General features: G+C 35.4%; 1 long non-coding RNA gene across 4 annotated transcripts in view; it reads right to left on the bottom strand.

Annotated features, from left to right (window-relative positions):
• The window catches only part of LOC128234665 (uncharacterized), a 36,095-nt gene extending 28,635 nt beyond the window's left edge, over nt 1-7,460 (bottom strand). For 2 of the 4 annotated variants that reach the window (XR_008260994.1, XR_008260997.1), the window contains exons 1-5: nt 7,429-7,460; nt 6,156-6,275; nt 5,386-5,448; nt 2,981-3,145; nt 1,306-1,455 (exon numbers count right to left, since the gene is read on the bottom strand). This is a non-coding gene — a long non-coding RNA (uncharacterized LOC128234665). Of the gene's footprint in view, nt 1-1,305; nt 1,456-2,980; nt 3,146-5,385; nt 5,449-6,155; nt 6,276-7,094; nt 7,244-7,428 lie in introns of those variants that run through there. The other 2 variants (XR_008260996.1, XR_008260995.1) reach the window with 2 other exon arrangements.
• Nucleotides 7,461-21,668: the final 14,208 nt, after the last annotated feature.

Genomic DNA, 21,668 nt, shown 5'->3' with positions numbered 1-21,668 from the left:
GGATAACCACTCCTAGGTATAAAATAACACCAAGAATCCTTGATAAAATGCTCCCAAGGTTTATATATATATATATATATATATATATATATCTGTCATAAAATAACTACCGTAATTCACCTAAGAGTTCGGACACTCTAAATATTCGGACACCCATAATTATTTTCCAAAATAATTTATTTTGCGTACCTAATTTTCGGACACCCAAAGTACATCAATCATAACTTTCACAGTTACCAAGTTTCACAGACGAAGATTATTGATTTTTATCTTTACAATGCCTGGCTCGATTACCTAACCGTATACACCACTGTGACAAGTTAATTAGTTACTACCCATCCTAAACGATTTATTGCCTGTTGAAAAGGAAGTGTGATATATTTATTGGAGGATTAAAGAAACAACAAGGGCAATCAAGGGATTAAGAAAACATAGACATGACATGTTTGTAAAACGATCTGCCAATAAACTTTCATAACATAACATAACTTGTACCTCACTTATAGACTGTAAGAATCAATAATCGTACAGTTATACATTAATCCTGCATAGCAATGTCCATGCTCTCCACGAGATCCTCGTGGGTATAACTGTAAGTTATGTGACGTCACACAGTGTGACTCTTTGATCTGAAGCCGATAGAATGTGTTTATTCAGTTCAATGCATGTATAAAATGGTGTTTTAATTAACTTGATGAAGGATTTACACTTATAGGCGTAATAAATAAGTTTATGACCATTGATTACTACGGATAAATTAATAAATGGTAAAATGCAAACATGAAGGCAGGTTAAACAAACATGTAAATAAAATGTAAAAATGGTAATTTTCTATGTATTTGGACAGCGAAAAAAATAATTATTTTAAGGTGTCCGAACTCTTAGGTGAATTACGGTAGTAATTGAAAAAAATATCAGTTATATTAATTTAATCTAAATGATGCTTTTTGACATTGAACCATTTGATTTATATTTTGTCTATATATAATAGCATATGGCTGTATAATCTAACGGATAACTCTAACCACTTTGTACGAACAACCTTCAAAAGTGACTCAACATGGTTATCTATTAGCATCATGTAAATTGCTAAGTAGTGAACATTCATTGCTGTTTTAAGCATTTAATTTGTTCAAGATATTTGAGTTTTAATGAATGAAATTTCACAAAACATTGAGGAAGTTCAATATGTACAATGTAGCAAAAGAACATACTGCACCCGGGCTTTGATAGCAGCTGTTTTGGTGTAGAGACACCACACACATTGAGGAATCTTAACATGAACAATGTTGCAAACCAACATACTGCGCCCGGGCTTTGATGACAGCTGTCCTGGTGTGAAAATGCCTCACACATTCCTTATACTGACCTGCTGTGTCAGCAGGTTTCAAAGAAAAAAAGAATAAGGAGGACTGGAGTTGGTGATGACTTCCTGAACCTGCTGTTACTTTCGCTCTGTAACATGAAAGGAGAATGAGAATATTTTTATATTAGGCTAGTGCAATTTATGAAAATACGTAATGGTTGTACTACACTTGAAACAAGCAGTCATGTTAAAAATTTCTTCAATACATACAACAGGCATACAACAAAGTTTTTTGACAAATTTGAACACTGTATACAGATGTGCAGCAGGATTAAATGACTGAAAAACTACAAACTTGTACCTCAACATAAAGTAATCGAAATTAGAAAACCTAGAATTTAAGCCAGCCTCTAGTTAAGCATTTAAACAGTGAAGGGCTTGTGGGCTCATAGAACTTTCCTTTCAGATGGACAAACAAAATAACAATCCACCCCACTGTTCAAAAAACAGTCAGGCAACATTTAACAATGTTCTCAATAAGAACCGACAGCTGGCCTAAATGGACGGTTTAAATGGCATTTCGGCTGGTTTCATTTTTTATGTCAATGTCCCTTAGCAAAAAAATCTGTTTTATGCATATACTACAGAACTTGCATCCACTGTATTATGTAATAATAAGGGAATAGTGCAGTTTTCCAGAAATTGTAAAATTTCTGCCTGTCCACCTGGCACGTTGCAGAGTTCCCACTTATTTTTTAAGGGTAAACTTACCCCCTGGGTACAAAAATTGGGGGTAAAATGCAATTTTTGGGGGTATGAAATAAATAAATATTTTTTTTATTTTATTGAAAAGTCACATTATAACAAATTGTTAGTTTTGTATTGAAGTTACAACTTAACAACTATGTCAATCCCTGTCAATCAAAGTCTATTGTCTACAGGTTACATTTCTGAACTGCCCTTTGACATTCAACCAGTTATAAAAACATTTGCTGTACTTTTTATATTCTGTTTTAAGCATTTCAAACAATGCATAAGACTTTTTTCAGAGTCAAATTTGAGCCACGAAAATTTAGCAAACCACTTATTCTAAAATCTTTTTGGATACTTTTTCTTAATCTTTGCACTCGTTGTTTCATCGCCTGAAGTTTGCACAGGTTCATTGTTCGGATTACTTGATGATTTGGATTTGTTTTCTCTAAAACCAAACACTGTCAGCTTCGATTGCATCGACATTTTGGATGCAGACAGAATTCCCGTGTGTAGATTGGTTACAATGTTTCACTGCTTTTCATTCATTTCGCCAGGCGTAAAAAGTTATAACCGGTCTACATTGTAATGACGTCACCGAGCAGAATCTACGGTTTAGCCAATCGATAGTACTAGATAGTATTTGTCATGTCTATTTTTAGAACGCAGTGTGGGATTCCAATGAAAATTAATATTTGCACCCTTGATTTTTGGACGCGCGTGGTCTCGTACCGGGTGAAAAATGTATGCATGAGTTTTATTTTTTTTTGCGTGATTTACGTAATATTTTATGTGAGTGGGAACTCTGACGTTGAAAGTTTAAGCCTGTCCGAAAAAATATTTGTCCATCAGAACTAACGTACCTCGAGGCCATCATAATCAAAGCAAAATGCCTCGCAGTATTATATTTTTTCTTTGAATCACCTGTCTGGGTCACCTCTGCTGTGATTCTCTCCACCTCATGCTCAAAATGGCCAACATCTCTCAATGTTGTTGTTATCTCCCTTGTCAAAGCAGCTCTTCGCTCCAGTAAGGCTTGTTTGGTGTCCTCAAACTGTTCCCCACTCACATTGTAGATCACTTTGTAACCTGGATGAGATGTCTTGCTTTAACTAGCAGAAGTAAAGGAAACAGGACACCTTAGACAGAAAAGATAAAAGAATGTGATCAATTTGGTTTCTTTAAGAATAGTACAAACTGTTTGATGAAATTATTATATATGTATGTAAAACAAGAGCGCAACAAATTACCCCTTACTAATTTTAGGACACCAAGTTTGATAACAAGTGGTTGTACATTAAACCGAATTTAGAAAGCGAACACTTTAAAGCAATTTTTTGCCAAATGAAGGGTCATTACTCTGGAGTGACTGAGGATGGTTACCAGACCCAGTATTTTTGGGGGGAATTATTTTCACCGCTTGTTCCTTCCAAATTGGGATTTTTTTTCAACTTTGGGAAAAATACAAAATCATGCTAAAATAGCAAATATAAAAGCAAATTTACATGTTCATACTTTCATATGCATACTTTATGCTCTAGAAGAGCTAGCTTTATCAAGATTTTGTTTAATTTTTAATAAATTCATTGCTTTTTTATTCATTCACAGAACCTGTATTCAATTAATTGGGAAAATATCATGAATTTTGGGGAAAAATGAACACTTTTTTGCTAGAGGAAACAGCCTTTAGAAGGCAATAAATTGCACCAAAAATACACACTGAGACCTGACCAAGATATTCTGCTAATACACATTCTGCTCCAATTTGGTGATGATTGGAAAAAGGCTTCTAAAGTAATTGATCGGAAAAGACCAATTTTAGGTAATTTTCTATAATTAAAGAGAGATAACTCTCAAGTGACTCAAGCTATATGGCTGGTAATATAACAAGTTTATGTTACTATGCCCGTACACCTTCTGACCCAATTTGGTGTTGATTGGTCAAAGGCTTCTAAAGTTATTGATGGGACAGGACCGATTTTAGATAATTTCTATAATTAAAGGGGGATTACTCTTGAGTGACTAGAGTGACATGGCTGGTTATCAAACTCGTCCAAGATATTATGCCCATACACATTCTGTACAAATTTGGTGATGATTGGACAAAGCCTTCTTTAGTTATAGAGTAGACAACATACTGGCCACCGCTCGACGTATGCTACAAGTGGAACTATAATACGTCCTGTGCTATGAAAAGCCGTATTAGAACAGTTTTTAACTCTAGGCAAATCATACGTTATGTGTACACTGTACCAAACTTCGGCACAAAAATCAGAAAAAAGTCCTAGTTGCATTCTACCTTTAAAGCTAAAAAGTTCCTCACATCTTAACTTACTTACTTATGAATGTGACTTAAAATAAATATTACTGTAACTTTAACTTTTCACAATATGAACAGTTTGTAACAGGGGCTCTTCGGGCTTGAGCTTTGGTCGTTTCGGTGTATGTGTTTCAATCTTTTACGGGAAAAGGACAACTAAAAATATTACCCTTTTCAATTTATAATATTATATCTCAAATTAAGTGTACTATTACAAGGTTATTATAGGCCCTTTTTGCGGCTGTTTTGAAAAAACCAAATGTATAACTTAACTAAAAAAAAGTTTAAAACATATCAAAGTGATAAGTCAAGACCAGAAATTACTTCTATAATTATATTGATAAAAAAGATCATTAGAAAATGCTGGCGACAGTAACTGAGTCCTTAAGATTTGCAGTCTGAATCTGTATTATAACACCACCATAGACAGATAGACTTGAAAGTTTTATGTTTAAACTGAATTAAAAATTGTGGCATTATTTATTAACATTGGACCGAAAGTTGTCAACATTGAAATGAACTTTGTTTTCATTTGAAAGTTTGACTGTTATTGTGTTTTTTACAAAACCTACTTTAGAACAAAGCTTTCATTTTGGTTGAGATCTTTGCTATCAAGTAGAAACCTTGAAGCATATAATGCCACGTACCTCGACTGTCCTAAAAAGAAATAATAACATGTAGTATGAAAAATGACTCTTCGAATTATTTTTTTCTGCAAACATACATGATTTTGTATGATTATGTTATTGAGAAAGTCGAGTTTATTTGTGCGTCTAGCACTAGCTAGCACTAGCGTATCATGGTTTCGCACCCCCCCCCTTTTTCTGCTGGGGTGCTGTGACCCTCATGCTTCACAAATAAAGGGTCTCTAGGGCCAAACAGATTATCTTCATCTTCAGTTATGTTTTACTATCTAATATACATATTGGATGACTTCTCCAAATTTGGTACAACTTCATAGTGGTAAGACTTTGTGTTGTTATAATTTCTTGTAATTTGCAGGACTTACTCTATAGACTTCACAAGCTGTGTCACCCAATGCCTAATTGCAGCTCCTGGCCCTTTACACAACCTGAAAAACAGAATTTAAAAAGTAAAGCACACTTTTGAAATCAGCCCATTTATTTTTAAAGCAACCATATTATTTTTCCAAAACAATCCAAAAAACACAGGTACATCAATACTCTTACTCATTTTTATGTCGAAACAACCCATACTATCATAACATCTTTTCAAGACACATGTGAAAATGTCCTTATTTTTTATTCGTTGATATCAGTCACAAAACACGATTGTTCCGCCTTTTGCTGTATTTTAAGTGAATCACCGAGTGGGCTATTTTTTTAAAAGTATTTTGCACTTCATTGTGTAAGATACAGATAATACAAAAATGTACCATATTCAAGGAAGCAAATTTGAGTTTGATTATGCAAGGCGTGAAGAAATAGCTTTCATCAGTAAAGGGAATACAAAACTTAGGAGAATCACATAAATTGTGATAAGGCAAGCATAAGAATTAATCAAGCATAATGCCTGTACAAATTATGGACTTTATTATACCAGGACAGGTGGCAGATGGTGGGGGAGTATGTTCATTCTATTTAAGGTTGTTATAGTTATTATCTTTTTAATATAATAATATATGAACATCTACTAAATAGACATTGAGTACTAACTATGCATTAAGTATTAGGGTTTGTTCAAGAAAATCTTTATTTTGTTAACTGAAATTACACTACAGAAATTATTATCAACATCTTAGCGGCAATAGGAACATACACTTTTAACTTCTCTGGATATAAAACTGCTGAATGGGATGACTGTAAGTTGAAGTGTATTTCTTGTGTTGTCCATTCTTGTAACTGCTTCAGTAGCTTGCTTTCTCTGTTCAGCTTTGTTCTGAAAGCAATTATAAAAAGTAATATATTATGTGCACTGTATAATGCTTTATTACAATTATGTAATATAACATACAAAAAAAGTTAAAATTGCTATTTAAAACTGACAGTATCTTTTATGTCAATAAAGGGCCAAATTAAACCTTCTTTTTTTCTTAAGCTTCAAATTGTAAAAAATATTAACTTTTTGGCATTAAAATTAGAGATTATAATAACAGCTGAAAAAAGCCATGATGAGTAGCAAACAATAAATGTTCGTATACACCTACAAATAAATTATAACAAATATAAAATGGTTAAACACAGTTCTGTTTACTTCAGTAGCATTGACTACTTATCACTCATACCAAAGTTGTGTGTCAGACGTCAGAATTACAAGAAGCGACAATTTTAGTCATGGAAGCCTTAACAACATTATACTTAGTGAATGAAACTAACATGAACACTATACATCATGAAATTACATAAGGGCGTACAATAAACTTTACATAAAAAGTTATTTGCAGCTAGGATCTGATGTTTACCTCATCTAATGCACCAGTCAATTGTAACCACGTCCCCCCCCCCAGGTCCGGGGGTATACCGGGGATAGCCGGGGAAATGGGCCGTGTTTTTACCTTTCAATAGTGCCGGGTGAATGCGGTGGTTTAGTCTTTGCTTTAGACTTGCTTTTGCTACCTGGGGGGGCTGTGGTTACAATTGACTGGTGCATAATGTCATAAATATATGGGGGCACTTCGAGATTAGCAGCCCCCATAATAAAAATAAACTGGTTACACAAATCTATACAAACAAAACAGATTGCAGGTACTATTCCTACACAAGTTTGTTGATGAACAGGTTACTTATGGGGACCGCTGACCAGTTGAACTGGAATCTACTCGAATTCCATTCAAAAAAATACTCAAATTATATATTTTCCAAAAGGCTTGAAGGGCTATTAATAACTATGCAATCATTATGACAGACAACTTTGGTGTAGCCACAAAAATGCGCGTTTGAGGAACTTTGATAACATTTAAACATTCAACTGTTCAATGATTCATTAGTTTGAATGGTACCACTCAATTCTCTGACAAGCCGGATCATGTTGAAAAGAAATCATAAGAGCGGAATAACGGGAAACCGATCAATTATAAGAAAAAGTGATTTACTGATTTTGTCCGAATTTGCCGCCGGTTTTTTTCTATTTTATTTAACCCAACGAAAAATTACCCCGAACACCGTTAACAAAAAAAAGTAATGTCTATTATGCGGTTATAAGCGGTACCCAAAAACCTCCTGCGTGGTTACCGTTCTTTACAGTATTCCCACTTTTTGCAAAATAAGCTCATTTTTATAAAGAGACTGTAAGCCCTTTGGTTGAATGTCTGGTCAATTGAGTCTTTATATCGCTCATGGAATATACATCAGACGCGCAGAGTGCTTAACTTCATTAACCAATGAAAAATTGAAAAATATGCAAAAATATTAAAACTTATCGCTATAAGCACATAGACAAGCACATAGACGAACATAACTTGGAACCAGGGCACAGGGGGAGCTGAGACGAAACTTTTGTAAATTGGTTTCTTAAAGTAAGCTGGAAATCACCACAATGGTGGCAGCGGATGTCGAAAAGAACAGTTGCAATTTGCGTCCACTCGGAAGCTTTGTGACTCAGCTGTTCTGGATGTGTTCACATTTCATTTTAGCTTGCTTTCCAAGATTCAATGCAATAAAGCTCAAGATAATATATGTCTTATAAAGCTCTAGACAATATAATATGTCTACGAGTATTTTTCTAATGAATTCCTTGACCAACTTGATTGCAATACGTCATTTTTTTGGCATTTTTTCCGAGTTTTGTGATATCCGGTAAAGACAAATTTGTTTTCAAATGGGCCGCCATTTGGTTTCATCGTTCTTATTTTTTACCTTTGATAGTGGCTTGGACTTTTGCTATTTGTTTACAAAATGTGTCTAAAGTAAGAAGTACTGTTGTGAGGTAATTCGGATTTAAGGCCGATTGTTACAAGCCTGTCAATATCAATCAACAGAATGGTTAAACAAAGCCTGAAGTTAATGTCTCCGGCCGAATTTGCACCAAATCTGTCCATAGTTGAAGCGACCCTCATGTCACTGCTGTTGTGACTCAGTTAAGTGATAATAGACATCAAACATTAATAAGATTCATTCCAGAATCCATAATTTTTGATTGGGAGGGGAATTGGGGTGCAATTAGTTTACAGTTCACTCGTTATGCCAAGTGTTCTGGTTGGACAGATGAAGTGGAGTGTGTTAAATCTAAAGTCCACTCGTTATGCTGAACATTTTTGTAGGACAGATGAAGAATGTTTGTGTGCTCTCTGCTGGTGCCTTTCAGGCAAGCAGCTGAATATTACGTTTTGAAAGCCGATTTCGTACTCACATTTGTGAGAGACGTTTTGGTACTACTGAGCTAGCAGAAATTGAGTTATGACCCTTGGCTCTTCTTGCCTGCAAAGTTTATGAATTCCCAAATTACCAGGAGGGTTTGTCAGAGTATGCTGGATAAAAAAGCTGGGCTTATGGTCCGTACTCCGGTTACACTTACATAGATAGTGCAAAGGTTGCCACGATGGGGTAGCAGTGTTAATATTGCGCAGAGATTCAGGAAGTGGACAACATTGTACTTTTAAAAGCCCGGTATGTACAGTTTGTAACTAATAATGTTCAGGACTGTTCGGGGGGTCTTCGGGACCTGGGTACGGCCGCCCACCGGGATGCACGCAGAAATGTAGTCAATTGCCTGTGTAACAGTGTGAATATGGGTTCTTCAGGTTTCACTGTATGTTCAGTAAACGATTAGTTCTAGGCGAGTCACTGTGTAAAACGGGTAAATGAAGCACGCGAAACCCAGTAGACATGGAAGACATGGCGAGGTGATAGACGATTATTCATAGCCATAGGAGAGTTATGCTCATAAAAGGAGTTCTGAAGCCCAGTAGAAACCAAGCCAGAATAATGTTTTCTGGTAGTGTAAGATTAACTTTAAGGTAGCACTGTCCAAAACCTTAAAAATGTTCCAAGTTAAACTTCTGTGTAGCGATGTCAGTTGTCCTACCAGCAGACTGTATTGTGTGGTAATGCAGTTACAACATTGCTGCACTGTAAGATGGTTACACATCTTCTTTCTATGCTGGAGTCCCAACAAGTCTCTCATCTTTGTGAGATATTCTGTCTCAAACATAGGGAGAGAGAGTTGGTGCTGCCCTCGCTGCCGGTGGCCGTTGCTAATCACTGTCACCTGACAGGACCTTCTTTGTGTTACCAATATGGTAGTTGTGTGGGTCTCTAAGAATGCCAAGACTGAGGCAATGAACGTGTGTATGTTGGCCGTCTCTTGCTGAAGACGGACTATCCATTTTTAAGTCGTTGGTCTCTCACGTGGCACGGGAGGTCATCTCTCGTCTCCCTTGGGGTCACTGCGCAAAGCGTTGGTGAGGACTTCAGTTGATGGGTTTTATTCGTGTACTTTTGATAAATGCTTTTACCGTGACCGTTATGTTCTTGCTGGCCAGAGTCCCGTTTCAATAAAGATTGTAAGGCTTAACATCGTAAATTTCCTGACGTAACTTCGCTTTTGGCGCAATTTGCGATTCTATTGAACTATCGTTTGGGCATTTATCGCATAGATTCTGCTTGTAACTTTACGGGTTTACCTGAGTCCTGAAGCAACGTAAGGTTAACGGCAAAGATGTCTTATCGAAACGGGGTCAATGTCATGTTTATATGCCTCTTTTTTCTTTCACTTGTAATTTGGTTTTAAAAGCTTTCCAGCATCCACAACTAAGAGTGTATTTTTATCCAGATGGGTTATTTGTGTTTCTTTAAGTATCATATATGTGTATCTTGTTAAAGTTGCTCTTCTTGTATAAGCTTGGTTTTAATACAAATAATTTAACCATGTATGCTTGCATGATTGCAATGCTTAATTCCTTTGAACCGGTGCTTTTGCTTTTCTTTCATTGCTAGTCTGTCATATGCAAATATCACACGTATTATGCAAATAGTGTCATTTGCTCACAGCTAATGTCTATGCCTAGGAACTGTTTGTTTTATTGATTTTATTTCAGAAATCAAGTAAAAGGTCTATTTTTATGTCTTTTAAAGGTTCAATATTTTGAAAGCACAATGTATGTGTCATTTTTAAAATGTGTCGGTGTTCTGAGAGGTATTCTTTATTTCCGAAAGAATATTTTATCAGATTTGGGTGCATAAGGCAAATGTAGTTTAACGCAAAAAATAACAATATTAGGAATGGTTTCATGTACCCCAATGTTTGACAGTATCAAATCAACACTGTATTTTGCCTTTTTGGTGATTTATTCCATTCTAAGAACCATACTTGCATGCTGGTATCAATGAAATAAATTTAAGCCCTTATGGATCCCTATTTTATTGAAACCCTTCTTTTTTTTAGAAGCCACACGATATGTATATTGGCTGGTCTGCAACATTTTGACACAAACCATACTTATACTGTCGAAAAACTTTTTTTGAAAAAATGCAAACGGAATTTCAACAAATCTCTGATATTTGATATTCCTTCGTATTTTCTATCTCTTTCTTATAACACCAAAACTTGTTGCGAAGGATATATGTTTTACTTTTGAAAAAGAGTACACCTTAAATACACATTCATATCAACCAGGAACCATAACTCTGGGTGTAGTATTTTTTTAGTTATTACCATTTGTTATTTTCAATTATTTTTTGTCCTGAGCATTACTTGAAAAGTCCTTGAGTTAAGTCTTCGAGCTTCATATCTCATTTCGGAGAAGTCCAGTGCATAGAAACTATAACTCATGATGCAGTTTTGTATTTAGTAATTGCCCTTTCTGTACTTTCATATTTTCTTTTGTCCGGAGCATTACTCGAACTATCTTTGAGGTATTGACTTCAAACTTCATATGCGGATAGATCTCATTGAGGAGAAGTGCAGTGCACAGAACACTTATCGCTGGCTGCAGGTTTTTTTAGCTATTGCTTTTTGTTAATTTTGCCCGGATCATAATTTGAAAAGTCTTTGTGGTATTTACTTTAAACTTCACATACAGATATATCCCATTGAGCAGAAGTGCAGTGCTAAGGAACCACAACTCTTGCTGCAGTATTTGTTTTGTTATTGCGCTTTGTGAGTATACATACTTTTTTCGGAGCATAACTAGAAAAGTCTTTGAGGAATTTACTTCATACACCATAGACAGAAATATATCACTGAGGAGGAGTGCAATGCATAGGAACAAGTATTCTTGCGGCAGTACTGTTATTTTCCTGTTAATATTCATGCTTATTTTTGTCCGGAGCACAATTTAAAATGTATTGACTACAACTTTATATACACACATATATATATCTATATATTGAGAAGAAGCACAGTCCACAGGAACCATAGCTCTAACTGCAGATATCTTTTATTTATTGCCCTTTGTTAATGTTCATGCATATTCTTTGTCCTTTTTAATGTTTTGACTTCACACTTCATTTACAGATATATCCCATTGAGGAGAAGTGCAGTGCACAGGAACCGTAACTCTGGCTGCAAGACTTTTAGAGTAATCGCGCTTTGTTAAATGTTCATCCTTTGTTGAAAGGCTAATTTGATTTAATTCGGGGGATATGGCTCTTGTTGGATGATTTATTCCTTACAAACAATATCAAGTTTTATCTCGTGTCTTTACATAACTAAGCTCTCAGTCCTTTGATTTCAATAGTGGACATGTGTAGAGTCCTGTTAACTTTAAAACCTATATATTTGGAACCGTTTCGGTTCAGTCGGAATGTCTCAGCGTATGAAGTCACATTATTCCAATAATTTACTGAGGTTTAGCATTTTGAAAAACAACAACAATCAAATATAGTACTGTAATTTAAGTGTAAATAACGGTTTGCTATGTTTATTCCCAGCGTTAGTGCAACTATGTTTTTATAACGAAAGTCTTTTTATCATACAGGTTTAAATATTTTATTTCTTGGTTGATACGATAGTTTCGAGATACGAACCCTCTGCGAATACCCGCGAGGAGGAGAAGGAGGCGGTGGAGGGGAAGTAAAACGAAAAGGCCCGTGCAATAGGACGAATGTTGGGCAGAAAACGGAATTGAGATGACAAAATATGCGCCCAAAATCGGCGTTATTTGGCGGCGTTATTGCAACAGTTTACAATAGTGTTTTTAGCTTCCGCTTCCCTAGTAACATGTTTCATCGTGTGTTATATTTTTTGAAAAATTAATAAATATAGATTGAACAATAATTGTTTGGTATCTTCTCAATGTCCCTCCTCCGATTTCATGGACACAATTCTTAATAACACGTCTCTAGAATCATTGGCACCAGTTCCGGAAAGTATGTGATTCCTCCTAGAAATGTCTCAGCGTTGTAAAATTAAAGCGGGACCACCAAACATACTTTTAACATCATTTGCACCAATAATTTGAAGTCTGCAAGTGTTCCTGAAAGTGTCATAGGCAGTTCTTAACGATATGCTACAGAACCGGATCAAAGACTCAATATAATTGGTGTAACATTGTTTAACGACGTAAAATTGAACCCGGGTGCATTACAAATTGCAATTTACGTTGTCGGCACCGTTTCCTGAAAGTCTGCGAATCATTTCTCATTTCACTGTCAGTGCGTAAATAGTGTAGCTTCATTCTCCGGACAAAATGACGGAATTTCCGTTTTAGGCGCCCTTTTAAGCGGACTGTTTTGACGAATGTGATATGTAACAACATGGTGCAATATCAATACTTTTATCATTATGCCTTCTTTTGATATAACTTTTGTTGGTCCTTATTCGTGTAGATTTATCTTTTTCATTATACGTTCTATGAACGCCATAGCTCGTATTTGTTGAACGGACATATTTATTTTATCTTTAGGAGAGATACCATGCTTGAGCATGCATCTTCATGGTAGTGTGAACAATTATAACGAGGTGTTCAGGTGCGGAAATGAACAGCGGCCTTAACCTTGACTGTATGAGGATTGAAGAAACATGTGCTCTTTACGTTTGACCGATGTTGTGAACATTTATAACAAATTAATTTGCGACCATTTGATCGGTTAACGAGTTCTGGTGCACACTCAAAAATGGCCATTGGCCCTTTAAGTCATGACGTGTGACATCGACCTTGAAGTTACCGGGCCGATACATGTACTCTTAATGTCACTTCCGTGTGGTGAATATTTGGCCATGATAATTATTAATCCTTCCAGTGGTTACATGAGGAATCATAAGTGGACGGACGGACATCTGAGAAAACAGTAACTATCTGCAAAACATAGGCTCACTGGTCTATGGGACATGAATACAAACATATTTAAAGATCGACGTAGTTCGAGTTTTGTCCCGTTCATTAATCACGCTGGATGTGTGTACATTATCAATCATATATCAGGAAGAAACCTCGTAACAGGGGACCATGACCAAATAGCTGAGATCGATTCTCTTGTTTATTGATTCAAATTGAAATGACTTGGTGCATTGTAAACGCCAATGAAAACCTATTCTCATGTACTAAATAATTTTGTAACAAATCGTATAACTGTGGACGTGTTTGACAAAACTATCATTTTTATTTTCATCCGCACGTTTGAAATAACCCCTAATTTAAAATTTGAGCTAAGTTCTGTCAACGTGAAAATTTAGGTGGTTTAAAATATTTACTTCCCGATTGAAAGTGCTACTTAAGTGTTGACAGGTCATAGTATACGTCCTGTTTGTGAGAGCTTTCTTAAATTTAAGATGCTAATCAGGTGAAACATACAAATGGATGTAACTAATACAAAACAAGGATGTAACTTCAATCAATCCTTAGATGATATGTTTCCTGATATAATAATAAAGCATGCAGGCATATTTTTCAGGAAGACTTTCAGTTTGTCTATGTTGTAAATATATAGCAGGCACATTGCATCAGGAAGAGTTTCAATTACTTTTATAAGAACAGAATCAACAGGAAAACGTTTTGTTTACGTATTTTGTGTACTCATTTTTTTTCGTTTTTTTCATGTTCATAATAAAGATTGTTTTGAATACAGATCAGGAAGCAAAATGATTACCCGTAAAACTGCGTTTTACATTTCGGAATGTTTGGTTTCGTAAATTAATATATACACTCTAACTGTTCTGCGTTCAAAGAACGTATATATTTCGACTGTATATATATTTCGACAAATGCAACATCTTCGAAAACCGTCTGATGATAACAACTGCTGTGATTGGTCAAATGAGGTTTTATCGCTGAAAAATGCTTGTGACGTCTACAAAACAAGTGAAATCATTGAAGCCGCCGCTGTTCAAAAAGCCGAATAAATGCTTCTTTCAGTTATATTTAAAGTGTTATTTTCAGCGTTATAGTTGAATAATTAAAGAGTAAATTTGCAAATAAAGAATGTCAGTGCACAATGAACTGACCAAATGTTTTTATACACCGATGAACCATAATACCAAAACTTTCAATCCTTAAAACGTAAGCGCAGTGCATGTCCTTACCGCACATAGAACGATACAGTTGCGTTTTGCATAGCTACATATGTCGGGATATCATTCGGAACTCCTCGGCCATTTTTTTTTCAAAAATAACCTCGGATGTATTTGGACGGTTTACATACTCAAAAAGAGGTACGTTTAAGTCCGCTGCAAGTAGATCGTGTAGTAATTTTATTTAGCAGTTATACTTTATGCCTTAACTCTTGGGAATCTTATTTATGTTTGCAATAATACACTTCACTGGTAATCAATTTAAACTTAGATCAATAAATACAACTCTAAAACACTAAATTTAATTAACGATATAATTCAAACAAATACGAACTACTTCAACTGATGTACCGGCATACATCCGAGGTTGATTTTGAAAAAAAATGGCCGAGGAGTTCCGAATGGTCGGGATATTTGCTTCTAATGGTATCTTTTGGTGGAACATAACCTGTGAGAGCGGGAAAATTAAATTACGTAATTTTAAAGATCAAACAGCTTTCTGCACTACGTAAGTTATAGGATAACTAAGTTTCATGTCTATTTATATCTTTACATACTGGTCTATGTATTTTTTTCAAATTGAACGCCAGCCTCCATCATAACTACTTATAACTGGAGAAAACATATGTTAAAAGTCAAGGGAATTTCTCTATGACCCTCATTTAATAAAAAAACTCGATTACTTTCGTTTTAGTTTGGCGCCCAAATACCAGTGCTATGATTCAATTACGTATGCATTTTCTTCTAAAAATAAAACACAGCTTAAAATAGACTTCGTGGCGATTTTAGAATGTTAGTCTTTAGTTTGACAACATGGACTATCTCAAAACATTCTTTTCCCAGGAAACATAATTAAACCCTCCGACATACAGGTCTCTTGTGGATGATGTTTATGCTCCAAAACATCTGTATTGATGCGTTTTATGTGTATTATGTTTTTGAGGATCATAAGTTAATACAGAAACGGTTGTGTTGAACTATTTCAAAACTCTTTGAGACGACCCCGAACCGAGCGCTGGAGAATTGTCGTCTGTTCACAAGACTAAATTTCACTTCCTTGTCCATATATGAGCAATACACCCGTTTCAGGTATGAAAACGTTCAATGTCAAATTTGAGGATAATTGCACTTGAGTCTAGCAGGAAGAATTTGAAGGGAATGTCGCCCATTTCAACTCAGATAATGTTTCAGTTACAAGACAGCCAAACTCAACAGGTTTGATACCACTAAAGCTAGACTTGTGCTTCTTTCAACCACCGCTTAGGAATAAGTTACCTAACTGTTCTATATATACTGTCTTTATTTCACTTGACATTTCCTACAACGTTCTATCATTATTGTATTACTAGCAGTGTTGCATAGGCTGGGTTCATTCGTTTTCAGGCGATGTCTGTATTGGGCAGTTTAGTACTTTTAGGTAATTTCTGTACATGGTGAACCTCTGCTAATTGAAAAATTCTAACCTTAGGGACAAGACCAGCACAGGAGGTTAAACCCCGATTTAAAAGGAAAAATATAAAAGCTTCAATATAACTTCGGTTATGATTAAAATGACACAAAAAGTGATGCTCAAAAAGGCAACACTGCTATAGTTGTTCAACCATCAAAGATATAACAATTACAAGAACGAAAACTGATTTTACCCACACTCCTCTTTTCTGAAGGTTTGAGGAAGGTACCCACTCTATTTATTGACAATAAATGGAAAGAAATGGTCTTGTAAACTATGTTGGTGTGGTTTTGTGTATCCCGATGGTGTCTGTTTGCCTATGATCCATGTGCATTTATACAAGGTCACAGGAACGTGAATAATGCCCCCCGAAAGGTATCCTCAGACAGACAGCCATTAGTATTTAGGAATATATGAACAGATAGCCTTTGGTAAGTATCTAACATATGTTAAACTCCCCTTGCAGTTGTTGCGGTAGTTCATAAATTGATCGCTTACATTTATAAAGAGTAAAGTATGGACACGAAGACGATTAGTTATTGCAAGATGGATTGGATGTCAATTCGTGTCTGTTCTATTTTGAAATGAGAGTGTTGGATATTATTGCACATATATAAATGTGAAAAAATACAACATGTTTTTGCAAGGATTCAACTTGTTAATGAAAACCTAGTATAGAAACAGAAGGGCAATTTTGGCTCTAAATCGCTCACCTGAGTAAAAGTATTTAACCTTTATACCACTAGCAAATGATAAACGGCACATATCTTAGCTCTAGATAGCATTTTGGATACAGACAAACATTGGTTTCCTTTATATCTCTAGGTAACACCGATGCCCCTCGGGCAGGGGCGAATTTTGATTCCAAGGGCTTAATTTGAACACTCTTGGAAGAGGGCCATTAGACAATGCTACACAATTATCTAAGCTTGATTTTTATTCAAAACTTTACTCATTGTCCATATTTCATTGCTGTAGCTTCGAAAATAAAAAAAGTTGGTCAACACGTCATTCAATGTCATTCAAACACAACATTGATATTTTTGTTCACAGGTTCCAAATTTCATTGCTGTAGCAATGAATGTCAAAGTCATTCATGGTCATCCGAGAGCAACATTAATTTTTGTTTTCAAAACTGTTCGCATTGGTCAATAGTTCATTGTTGTAGCTTTAAAGTACGAAAGTATACCAAAAGTTCAAAGTCAAGCTAAACAAAGCACATCAATTATATTTGTTTTCAAAACTGTACTCATGGTCCAAATTTCATTGCTGTAGCTTCAAAAATAAGAAAGTATGGCAAAAGGTTACAGTCAAGGTTATCCAAGGACAGCATTCATATCTATAACTGTACACATAGTCCAAATTTCATCTCTGTAGTTTGAAAAATAAATAGCAAGAAAAAAATTCATATCAATGTCATCAAAGCACTTCATTGATGTGCTTTCAAAATTGTTCACGTAGTCTAAATTTTATTGTCGTCGCTACAAATATAAGAAATTAGGTAAAAAGGTCACAGTAATGGTAGACCGAGGACAATTAAAACCTATATACACATGGTCCAAACTTCATTACTAAAGCTTCAAAGAATAGAAAGTAAGTCAACTTCATTACTAAAGCTTCAAAGAATAGAAAGTAAGTCAACTTCATTACTAAAGCTTCAAAGAATAGAAAGTAAGTCAAAATGGATGGGTCAGCTTTGACACCAGGGGCATAATTTGAACAAACTTGGAAGCGGGTTATCATATGATGCAACAAACCAAATATCAAAGGTCTGGGGCTTGTAGTTTGAAGATTTTCAAAGATTTCTAACGTATGAATTTTGAGTTTTGACCCCAGGGGCACGATTTGAACAAACGTGATAGAGGAAACTATATGATGCTAAATACACATATCAAGGATCTGGGCCTAGTGGTTTCGGACAAGAATTCCCCCCAAAATCCATATGAAAATTGTGACCCTCGGGATGGCCAAGTTTTAACCCTAGTGACATAATTTGGGAGCAATCATATGATGCTACATTCCAAATATCAAGGGTCCGGGCCCAGCGGTTTCAGACCAGAATATATTTCAAAGATTTCCTTGTTTAATTAAATAAGAAACTTGTAACACCTAGGGCGGGCCAGTTTCGACCGCTTGGACATAACTTAAACAAACTTGGTAGCGGTCCAGTAAATGATGCTACATACAAACATCAAGGGTCAGTGGCTAGCGGTTTCAGACAAGTGGTTTTCAAAGATTTCCGTTTATCAGTCTATAGAAAACTTGTGTCCCCGATTTGAAAATTCTTGGTACAGGACCCCTATATAATGCTACATACCAAACATAAACGGTCTTGGACGAGTTGTTTTGGACAAAAAGATTTTCAAAAGATTTTCGTATATATCGTTTTGTAAGACAGGTGACCCCCAGAGACAAACTTTTGATCCCAGGGGTTAAATTTGAATAATCTTGATATAGGACCAATGTACAATATTACACACCAAATATATTAGCTCTAGTCCGTATGAGTTTAGTCAAGGTTTTTATTTTTTATTTTAAGTTACAATGGCAACCAGGGTTCTGTTAATTGTTTAATTGAACGTTATGAAAGGGTACCACCCAAGAAACATCCCTTAAAGGTAAGGATAGCGGTCTTGTACGCGACACGTTATCTTGATATGTCGAACATATGTGGCAAGGTATTCTCAAACATGTTCATGCAAGAGAAAGTTACAGCATTGACACGACCACTTATACTCTCTGTCCCTATATGCAGCATCCCATAGTAAACAAACATTACGTGTGACGTAGACTGTAGAGGTCGGTACATGGGTCGTACACGCATACCTCATCTTGATTTGTCAAGCATATTTGGCCAGGTATTTTAAAATATGTTCATGCAAGAAAGTTAGAGCGTTGACACGACCACCTATACCCTATTTTCTTATTTGCAACATTCCATAGTAAACACACACTAAGTGTGACCTTGGCCTTTGACGTAGGGACACGAATCTTGCACGTGACACGCTGTTTTGGAATGTCGAACACACTAGTCAAGTTATTTGAAAATCAGTCAATACAAGAGAAAAGAACCTCCCGGACACTAGACATTGAACCGAACAGACGGACGATGCTATTACAATATTGCCACTTTTGCTGGCAGAAAAAATAAGTTTTTGTTAACGAGGCTGAAGAAACCAAACAACCAGCATTTGATAATTTTAAGTGAACGACGAAGGTCAATAGCTTTATCATGTTTTCATTACTGATAATCCTGGTTTCCATAAACAATAGTGATGCTGGAAGTGTTTAAACTGCATACCAAGTATGAGGCTACTAGGTCAAAGTGTTCATCAGAAATTGACCTTAATACTTCGGCCCACTGACTTCAAAATCAATATGGTTCATATACTAGTCGTGTCCCACCTGTCTTACACAGATTTGATGACCCCGCGTCTTCAGTCATTGATCAGAAACGGATTTTCAGCTTGAGATCACCACAAGCTTGACCTTTGACATACTGACCTCAAAATAAATAAGGTTCATATAATGGTCATGACTAGACATGTCTTCCAAATGTCAGGCCCCTAGACCCCAGCATTGTTCAGTTATTGATCAGAAACAGGTTTTAAGCTGAAGTGAAGGTCATCATGACCTTAACTTTATACACATTGACCTCTATATCAATGGGGTTCATTTTCTGTTCATGACAAACCTGCCTGTGACCCTAGGCCAAGGTGTATGCAAGATATTGCTCGAAAAGGTGGGGACGGTTTGACTACTATATTCGGCCCTTCAGGGACTTAAAATAACACGACTCAGGATAAAGAAAACAAACTTTTATTCAAGAATCATTAAAATTACACAGAATTAAAAAACAACATTTAATGCAAATATAACACACAATTATTAAAATACTTATTGCACTGCAAACAATCAAACCAACTACACAAAACATACAAGCAATAACCAAAACCTTGATACATAGATACTTATTTAATGTGCCATCTTTAATCTTTTGTTCTTACAATCAATTAAAGTGTTAGTCAAGGTGACTTCATGTTTTTATGTCTCTGAGCACGTACTCTCTCAAGGCAATAAACAAACACATTACGTAATGACACAGATTCACGTAACTATGGCACAATGAAAATAAATATGGTAGCACTCAACATAATTCTTCATTGATGACAGAAAAGGCTGTAATGTTTTGATTTGTTAAAGCTTTTTAAAACAGGAACTATACACTTGAACAAATGCTCTAATTACAGAACAGCATGCAATGGACAAACACATGTATTTTACATTTGGAAACACATGTATTATCTATACATTTGACCGAGACAGAGCAAACATTAATAAACATACACATCTGATGTTAGGGTCAAAGCAATAGCTAGATAGAATCATGCGTTTTGATAGAGTATATTACATGCATAACAAGTACCAACACGGTCACCTCTATGACACACGAAAAGGTTTTCAAACATTGCATTTTAATATTACATTATAAATATTCATTTAACTCTTTCATAGACTTGGATGTAAAGTATTCAGATTGAATGAGCATTTTTCATATCCAGGGAAACCCCCCAATATTCCTACATATAGATCATGCTGCACAATTAATGCACTGTTTACAACCTATTGCTAAACAGTGTATCAAATAATTTCCTGAATGAAATAAACAGGGAAAATATATCTTTCAATGCATAAAATGCGTAAGTAAATGTAACCTTATAATTTACAAAACAATAGGGCATACTGTTTAACTCATGCATTATACAGCATAAATGTACTTTGCTAATAATAAAACAAACATGCATGTTAATACCAGATATATCTACACTATGAAGATGATTTTACTGCACTATTAAGATAGGACGTTACACTTATGTCAAGTACAAGTATGCTGCACTGTTTACTGGTTATCAATGAGTAACACACTTGAGTTGTGACTAATTTTGTATGAAAGATCATTGTTTACTATATATCATTTGAAATGTCTCGCAATCATAATAATCAATGTTGATTACAATGAAATTGGATTCAACTCCCATGTATAATAGGATCTCATATATGTCAAGGCCACACTTAAAACATATTTCCATTCAAGTTGGTTAACATTTTTTTCATATCGTCAAGACAATTAGTAAATATTTATGCCACTGGGATACCTAAGGTTGTGATAATCTGATATTATTTTATTTGCCTTCAAATCCCATTCGTAAATTAGCATAAACATTTTGCATTGACGTATTTCATATGACATAATCTGATAAATTATTATTGAATTTGAAGATTAATATTTTTGTTCACAAAATGTTCAACTCGATGAGTGATGTTCGGTAATATACTTCACATGTTGTAAAACTGAAGCACAGTGAATTATAACAAAATCAGTATCCATTTTATAAATTGCGTTTGGTTTCCGTTAAAAACCACCATGTTATAAA

Source organism: Mya arenaria, chromosome 5, assembly GCF_026914265.1.
Source record: "Mya arenaria isolate MELC-2E11 chromosome 5, ASM2691426v1".
NCBI lineage: Eukaryota > Metazoa > Mollusca > Bivalvia > Myida > Myidae > Mya > Mya arenaria.
Note: the sequence above shows the minus strand (reverse complement) of the source record. Positions and strands in the feature narration are given on the sequence as shown.